General features: G+C 41.2%; 1 non-coding gene across 1 annotated transcript; it reads right to left on the bottom strand.

Annotated features, from left to right (window-relative positions):
* Positions 1 to 7725: 7725 nt before the first annotated feature.
* Positions 7726 to 7829, bottom strand: LOC126940906 (small nucleolar RNA U13). The gene has a single exon (XR_007720977.1). It is a non-coding gene; the product is annotated as a small nucleolar RNA U13 (small nucleolar RNA).
* Positions 7830 to 9484: the final 1655 nt, after the last annotated feature.

Here is a 9484-nt window from a genome sequence, read left to right as displayed (position 1 = left end):
CTGGATACTGAACATAACAAAAATTAACAAAGCACAATCTTTAATTTGTTTTAATTTTAATTTTTATGAATACAAAATGGCTGTACATATTTATGGGGTTTATGTGATATTTTGATACAAGCATACAATGTATAATGATCAAATCAGAGTAATTAGGGTATCTGTCACTCAAACATTTACTATTTTTTAAACTGTCTTTTTTGAGACTAGGTCTCACTATGTTGCCCAGGCTGGTCTTGAACTCCTGGGCTTAAGCCAAGTAAGTGGGATTATAGGTGTGTGATACCACACCTGGATTAACAAAGCATAATCTTTTTTTTTTTTTGAGATGGAGTCCCGATCTGTCGCCAGGCTGGAGTGCAGTGGTGTGATCTCAGCTCACTGAAATCTCTGCCTCCCAGGTTCAAGCAATTCTCCTGCCTCAGCCTCCCGAGTAGCTGGGACTACAGGCATGCACCACCACACCCAGCTAATTTTTGTATTTTTAGTAGAGACGGCATTTCACCATGTTGGCCAGGACGGTCTCGATCTCTTGACCTCGTGATCTGCCTGCCTCGGCCTCCCAAAGTGCTGGGATTACAGGCCTGAGCCACGGTGCCTGGACTATTTCATTCTTAACCACAATTACTGAGTGAGATGTGTGTGCCTGTTGGGCATGACATAACTCCTCAAACTTTGGAATTGGATGGAACACCACACTGATTCTTGTGCAATACTTGCTTTTATTTCAGCAATGGCTGAAAACTCAGCTCGACAAAGAAAGTATGTAATGGAAAGGAATGTAAGTACCATGCAATTATAAAACTGTGAACTCTCTTGAGCTAATAATTCATATAGTGTCCAACAGATGCCGCTGTGTTCACAGCTCAAAAATGCTCCATGTCACTGCAGAGCGCATGTTTGGAACTGCTGCCTCAAATTTGTTGCAATGCTTTGTTTTCTGTACTTTGTCCAAAAACAATGGGATGATAAGAGGTGATAAGAGTGAGAGAAGGGGACAATTGAAAGCAGTGAGAGACTCAAGCTGGATTTATGGCATTCTGCCACCAGGTTACCCCACGTACACACAGCCACTCTAATTGGAATCACTTTACATTTGTGACAAAACTCTGGTGGGCCTTAGTACCTTCCCATAATCCATTCTCTCCCCCAACTCTCTTAGTTATTTTATTTATTTTATTTATTTATTTATTTTGAGACAGAGTCTTGCTCTGTTGCCCAGGCTGGAGTACAATGGCATGATCTCAGCACACTGCAACCTCTGCCTACCAGGCTCAAGTGATTTTCCTGCTTCAGCCTCCCGAGTAGTTGGGACTACAGGTGCCTGCCAGCTAATTTTTTTGTTTTGTTTTGTTTTTTTGTTTTGTATTTTTAGTAGATACAGGGTTTCACCATGTTAGCCTGTCTGGTCTCAAACTCCTGACCTCAAATGATCCTGTCCGCCTCGGCCTCTGAAAGTGCTGGAATTATAGGCACGAGCAACAGAACTTGGCCCTCTTAGCTATTTCATACCTTTGCTTCTCTTCTCAAACTTTGAATACCTTCTACCCACACTCAAAGGCAGATGATCTTGCTTCATACTTCACTGAGAAGAGACTTCACAGACTCTCTTCACATCTTCACCTACATACTTGCCTCTTCACCTATTGCCCACGGATGAACAAAGCCATCTCAAGCCAATGCCTCAATTTACATGCCATTCTCATTCTTTCTCATTGTCTTAGTTCACTAGGGCTGCTATAACAAACTGCCTTACACTGGATAATTACTAAAGAACAAGAATTTATTTCTTACAGATCTGGAGGCTGGGAAGTCCAAGATCTAGACACAGTGGATTCAGTGTCTGGTGAGGGCCTGTTCCTCACTCGCAGCTTCTTGCTGTGTGTTCACACGGTGGAAGGGTCAAAACAGCCAAAAACGCTCCCTCAAGCCATTTTATTTTTTAAGGTTACTAATCCCATTCACCTAGTTGCTTCCTAAAGGCCCCACCACTTAATACTCTTGGATTGGGGATTAAATTTCAATATGAATTTTGGAGGAACGCAGATATTCAAACCAGAGCACTCATACTCATGGAATCACTTCAACATTTCTCCTCTCTCTCTGCTACATTAGCATTTTTTCACCCTCTACCAGATCATTTCCAAGAGCATACATGCTGTTATTTCCTTCATCTAAACAATAAATAAATAAAATTAAAATCATCCATTAACACTTCTTCCCCTGCCAATGCCTTCCCCATTTATTTTCTCCTCTTTGCAACAAAAGTCCTCAAAAGAATTATCTGTACTCGCAATCCAATTCCTCTATTCCTGTTGTCCCATAAATCCACTCCAACCTTTCTTTCTCCCACCATTCCACTTAAACTTTTCTTATCAAAGTCTCCAGTAGACTCTACTTTGCGAAATTCAATGCTAGATCTAATTCCAAAATACTATTTTTGATTAGCAGTATTTGACACAGGTGATTGCTGCCTTTTTCTTGAAACATTTTTATTCAGTTGGCTTCCAGGATACCACAGACCTCCGTCATCGGCTCCTACATCTCAGTTGCATGTGCTGGGTTTTTATTTGTTTTTTTTTTTCTTTTTCTTCCTCCATCTTTGGTGATCTTTTTCAGTACCATGGTTTTAAAGGCATTCCGTCTACTGGATTACACCCAAATGTACATCCCCAACCTCAACATTCTCTCCTAAAATCTAGACATGTATGATTGCCCTATTCAATATCCCCACTCGTTTGAATAGTGGATATTTCAAACTTAACGTAACCAAACCAGAGTGCTGATCTTCGTGAGCAAACCTGTTCTACCCATAGTCTTTCCCATCTCGGTTGATGGTAAATCCATCCTTCCAGTTGTTCAGGTCAAAAACCCAAGGGTGTATGTGTTCCACACAAGGAGGAGTAAACACATTCTACCATATCTCTTCCTTCAGCTACAGCTAAAAACCCTGGACGAAACACATAAAATAAATAGCAGAAGACTGAAAAGTGGAGAAAATATGGAAGATTCGCTAGATACTTTAGGATTCAAAAAAGGATATGGAGGTTAGTTTCCTATTTAATTTTTTCACTTGTATATTCTGGACTGGAGAATCTCAGAATCTGGAAACACCATACAAGTAGCAGACAAAAGAAACACCCCAAGAAAAGACTGCTCTTTTTAGCCAAACGACAAGGAAAGGGGGCATTGAGCAGGACAGAACCTTTTTGACAACACCTGTCTTACTCCAGACAAACATCACAAATAAATCCCATCTTTTTTTCTCTCCACTGGTTACTGTGCCCAGCGCTGGAACTACGGGCAGAGCCCTCATTGCCATCACTGCCCTTGAGCAAACAGGGGATAAATTCATAGTTTAAAATCTTCTGAAAAAGAAATCACCAGTCCCAGATGATTTCGCTGGAGAATCCTACCAAACATTTAAAGAAGAAATAATATTAATTTTACATAATCTTTTCCAAAAAATAGACGAAGAGGAAGCATTTCTCAATTCATTTTATGAAGTCAGCATTACTCTGAAAGCACAACCAGACAAAAATCATATCAAAAATGGTCGGGCACGGTGGCTCACCCTTGTAATCCCAGCACTTTGGGAGGCCGAGGCAGGTGGATCACCTGAGGTCAGGAGCTCGAGACCAGCCTGACCAACATGGAGAAACTGCATCTCTACTAAAAACACAAACAATTAGCCAGGACATGGTGGCGCATGCCTGTAATCCCAGCTACTCGGGAGGCTGAGGCAGGAGAATCACTTGAACCTGGGAGGAAGAGGTTGCCGGTGAGCCGAGATCGTGCCATTACACTCCAGCCTGGGCAACAAGAGCAAAACACCGTCTCAAAAAAAAAGAAAAAAAAAAATTAGCCAGACTTGGTAGTGTGCACGTGTAGTTCCAGCTACTTGGGAGGCTGAGGCAGGAGAATCACTTGAACCCAGGAGGCAGAGTTTGCAGTGAACCAAGATTGCACCACTGCACTCCAGCCTGGGTGACAGAGCAAGAGCAAGAATCCACCTCAAAAAAAAAAAAAAAAAAAAAAGTACCAAAAAAAGTACAGACCAAAATCTCTCATTAGTATAGATGCATATCATCTTCAACAAAATACTAGTATATTGAACCCAGCAATATATTTAAAAATGAATATACACAAACGAATGTGTTTTATTCCTAGAATTTAAAGCTGACTCATCAAAAATCAGTCCAATCCATCATATAACAGGCTAAAGAAAAACGACACGATATCCAGTGGTGCAGAAAAAGCATTTGACAAAATTCAACACCTATTCATGATAAAAGCACTTAGTAAACTCGGAAGAGAGGAACTTCCTTATCCTGGTAAAAAGCATCCACAAAGATCAGGCCAGGGATGGTGGCTCGTGCCTGTAATCCCAGCACTTTGGGAGGCCTAGGTGGGCGGATTGCCTGAGCTCAGGAGTTTGAGACCAGCCTGGCCGACAAAACTAAATTCTAGTTTTTCTCTAATAAAAACACAAAAATTACCCGGCTTGGTGGTGCACACCTGCAGTCCAGGCTACCCCGGAGGCAGAGGTTGACACCTTACAGGTGTGAGCCTCTGCGCCTGGCCAATCTCCTGGTTTGAATACTTACTATAATTATGTAAGATGTTATCATGGGGCCTGGTGTGGTAACTCACACCTGTAGTCCCAGCACTTTGGGAGGCTGAGGCAGGAAGGTCACTCAAGGCCAAGAGTTTGAAACCAGCCTGGGCACTCAGTGAGAACCCATCTTTACAAAAAAAAAAATAAAAACTTAGCTGGGTATGGTGGTGCATGCCTATAGTTCTAGTTACTTGGAAGGTTGAGGCAGGAGGATTGCTGAGCCTAGGAGTTCAAGGTTGCAGTGAGCTTTGATTGAGCCACTGCATTCTAGTCTGGGTGACAGAGCAAGATGGTGTATCTAAAAAAAAAAAAATGATGTTATCATTTCATTTTTACAGGGTGGTGGGGTGGGAAGCTAGGTGAAATGTACATATTGTTTTTGCAACTTCTTGTGAGTCTAAAATTATTTCAAAATAAAGGGTAAAGAGAAACAACATAGTCTATAACAAAAGACCATAAGCTGGATGGCTTATAAACAACAGAAATGAATTTCCCACAGTTCTGGAGAAGTTTATTTCTCACAGTTCCGTGCCCAGTGAAGAGACTCTTTCTGATTCACAGATGGCACCTTTTTGCTGTCTCCTTGAATGTGAAAAGGAAGAACTCTGAGCTCGTCAGCTCTTTATAGGGCACTGATCTCATTCGGGGGGCACCACACTCATGACCGCATCACCCCCAAAAGCGTCACCTACTAATACCATCACATTGAGGATTAGATTTCAATGTGAATTATGAATTAGGTGGGGGTGGCGCAAACATTCAGGTCATAGCAAAAACAAAACAAAACAAAACAAAAAACCTTTTGGCTCCTGTGGAACTCTTCTCCTTCTCTCACATCGCACAGCTAATTCAGGAGAAGACCCAGATCCAAGCTACCATCATGTCTTGCATGGATGAGTGCAATTCCTCTTTGAGGTCTCGCTTCTACTTCTGTCACTGTTCAGCAAAGAAGCCATGGCGATATTTAAAACTTAAGTCAGATCTTTCTGCTACTCCTTATTTCACTCAAAGAAAAACATTGAAGTTTTCACAGCAGCCTCCACGGTCCTACATAATCTGGCTTTCTGATAACCTTCTGAGTTCTTATTTTTCCCTGACTGCTTTCTAGCCACACTGGCCCCCTTGCTGTTCCTTGAACACACCACATATCCTCCACCTAGGGCCTTTGCTGTAGCTCTTCTCTTTCCAAAATGCTTTCCCCGAACAGGTGTGGAATTAATTGAATAATAAAAGTGTTAAAATGAGAAGACCACCATGACGTACCTTCTAAAAGGCTTCCCTTCTTTCACTAAAATATCTTAGATTGGCTTCCCTGGTTGTAACAATCTGGTAACACCCAGGAGTTCCCTTGAATGATATGCACTTCTAGTGTCCACATCGTGGTCCTTTGCACGATCATTTAATAATAGCAACCAGTAGGATTTTTTGGAGATAGTAATTACCTAATCTTGGGCCAGGTAGAGCAAAATGGGCCTAGAACTCATGATTGCTTGGAGCAGTGATTCTTCCAGAGATATCTGTGGGCTATTTGTTCCAGAGACATTTGTTGAGCTGGACAGAAAGGTCAGCAAAGGAAAGAAGCCTACCCATGGGGATGGCCATGCAATGGCAATTTGAGCATGTAAAGCAACAATTACTATCAGTTTCAAGAGTATGAGTATATAAAAGCAAAACAAAAACCTTGAATCTATGAGTATGACACCATGAGTAAATGTATTAGTCTGTTCTCATGCTGCTGATAAAGACATACCTGAGACTGCGTAATTTATAAAGAAAAAGAGGTTTAATAATCTCACAGTTTTACATGACTGGGAGGCCTCACAATCATGGTGGAAGGCGAAAGTCGCGTCTTACATAGTGGCAGGGAAGAAAGAACTTGTGCAGGGAAACTCCCCCTTATAAAACCATCAGATCTCATGAGACTTATTCACTATCACTAGAACAGCATGAGAAAGCCCCACTTCCATGATTCAATTACCTCCCACTGGGTCCCTCCCACAAGACATGAGAATTGTGGGAGCTACAATTCAAGGTGAGATTTGGGTGGGGACACAGCTAACCCATATCAGTAATGTGAAATATGCCAAAAGACAGCTCTTAAGGCACACCTAATTTGTAATGTTGTCTTTGACATCAGGCAATGCTGTCTAATAAGCAAGCCAGGTTCTGATGACAGTGCAGTGAATTTCTTAAGTGCAAATTACTTAAAACAAACGCTTCTTGCCCCACTCGTCTTCAGACTTATTCAAATTAGTATGATTACAAAGAAAAAAGCATTCTTTTTAATCAGAGGGGAGATCCTCATGCTCGCTTCTGCATCCTCCAGACATTCTGCCTCTATCAGAAAATCTTCTCTGCTATCAGCCTCCACCACAAGCCTCTTATGCTCTCTCATGGATGTAATATTTTGAAACAAAATTCAGAAAGTTTTACAGCTGAATTTGCTTTTTAGCCCTAAAACACACTTCTGTGGAAGGAGTAAAATTAAGCTGGATACTTCCTTGAGTGGTGGAAGGAAAAGAGGAATTTACAGGGAAAAGGAGAAAAATCCTTGAAATGAACCTCTCGAGATATTCTCCAGGCACACAAGTCGAAGAAAAACTATTCCTGGTAAAGGGAAAGTGGCATGATCCCCTGTGGCTTGCCTCTCTACCCTCTCTTCTTTCTGCACTGAAGCTAGAGAGCTCCTCACAGCACTTTGAAAAACACTAAATAGTGGCTGAAATAGATGGAGCTCAAAGAATGTGCTGTTCCATCCACAACCAACACAAATAATGGATCCTTACAAATAGAACTGAAATGTTAACTGCATCCCAAATTAATGGTGCTGAAAAGAATGTATTATAGACCAGTGTCTCAGTCTAAATGTGGATGATACAGTCATCACTGTGCCCAGACATCTGGTACATAAACACTTGGATATTTTGGAACAGGGTGAACAAACACAATGGCAAATCTCTGAAAGGCGACTGGCCAACTGAGCAGAGAGGTTAGCAGAACTGACCAGCACATGGAAACAAGTTTTGCTTGCCCGTTGACAGGACATGACTTGATTGCATAATGTTGAATTTTTTTCCTTTTTTTTCCTCCTTTTTGTTTGTCCTTCATGTCAGATGGGTAATGTGCTGACATCATAACAATGTTGGAGGGAGGCACATCTCATATGTGAGTGTGAAAACCCAATCGTCACATGTATAAACCACAAAAGGGTCTCAATATACCTTTAAATAGGAATCTCAAATTTTAAAATATTTTGAAAACACTGAGCCTTATGTCAATACCGAAAAGTCAACTTTGAAATGAAAGGTTGTTTAAAATATTCTATTAGGCCACTTCAGAGTCTTCAAGGGGTGGAAGCTATTGCTATCTCCCTATCTTTTGTAAAAACAAAAACAAAAACAAAAAACATAAACGGGGTAGATAACCTCTGAGTAAATTTGATAGGTGCAAAATTCTCTCTTTAATTATTTCCCCAATAATTATCTATCCTTTTTATCCAACATGATAAAGAGTACTTATCTTCTTGTACCAGATACCATAGTATTTTAAAAGAACATTTAAAATATGAATAATATATCGTAGATAAAATACTCAAAGGAAAGATCTGGAAAACCTGTAATACTAGTGCAATGAAATTAACACAGCTTTGGAATCAGACAAGCCAGAATTTGGTTCTTGTAACCAATTTATCAGTGGCATCTTGAAACCAAAGCAGTCTCAGTGACCATCAGAAAACCAAGGCCACTGTGTACATGTGCAGATGGGGGAGCCTGGGACTGAAGACCTTATTCTTTATCTTATACTTGGAAGAATCCTAGTAAAATCCTAGAATTAATGTTCTGACACGAAGACAGGCAAGTCACTGACTTGCCAAAGAATCACATCATTTTTGAAGCGAGAGGTACTTTGGTCTCATCATCCAACCAGCTCTCCCAATTTGACTTGATGGTTAGAGTGGACAGAGGGTCAGAAGTATTGGTTCATGTGCTAGTTGTATGTAAGTATTGTCTGTGTGTGTGTGTGTGTGTGTGTGTGTGTGTGTGTGTGTGTGTGTTCATCCTTACTTTATTGGTGGGCCAGTCCCAGTCCCATCTTAAACTCCAAAGAGGGTGAAACATAGGAGAGCAATTCTGTTACTTTGCAGCAACCTAGTGATAGAGCTACACAATGTAACATTCAGTTTCTTCCTAGAATTCACAGTTCACTGCAGGGAGAACATACCACCAAAGCCATTTTTTCTAATTTCATTTTGAGACTCATATGCATTTCATATTTAAGATTATTACTGGTTTTACTAAAACACTGTCAAATATGTATTCCTGGTTCCTTTTGTGCACCATATGAACATACCCATGACTTTTCTAGCAACTTAAATGGGTTCCCCCTAAATATGTATAAAAGCATAACACTATGACAGGTCTTGCCCTGTCACCCAGGCTGGAGTACAGTGGCGCAATCTCAGCTCACTGCAGCCTCCACCTTCCAGGCTGAAGTGATCCTCCCACTTCAGGCTCCCAAGTAGCCGGGACTACAGGTGCACACCACCATGCCCAGCTAATTTTAATTTTTGTAGAGACAATGTCTTGCCATGTTGCCCAGGCTGTTCTTGAACTCCTGGGTTCAAGCAATCCAGCTGCCTCAGCCTCCCAAAGTGCTGGGATTACAGGCGTGAGCCACTGCGCCTGGCTCATTAGTCTATTTAAATGATGCATATCATCATAGGATTGCAAGAATTATTACAAAATAAGCCATATCACCTCTCCTTGCTGACAAAAATAGACTGGAACTCTGGAAAAGGAAACTTCCCCTTGATCCAAGAATCTGCACTGATTATGAGCTGCTGCACAGGAAATTTACCAGGCCTCA

The sequence above is a fragment of the Macaca thibetana genome, chromosome 17 (genome assembly GCF_024542745.1).
Source record: "Macaca thibetana thibetana isolate TM-01 chromosome 17, ASM2454274v1, whole genome shotgun sequence".
Taxonomy (NCBI): Eukaryota; Metazoa; Chordata; class Mammalia; order Primates; family Cercopithecidae; genus Macaca; species Macaca thibetana.
This window is presented reverse-complemented; position numbering and strand designations above follow the sequence as displayed.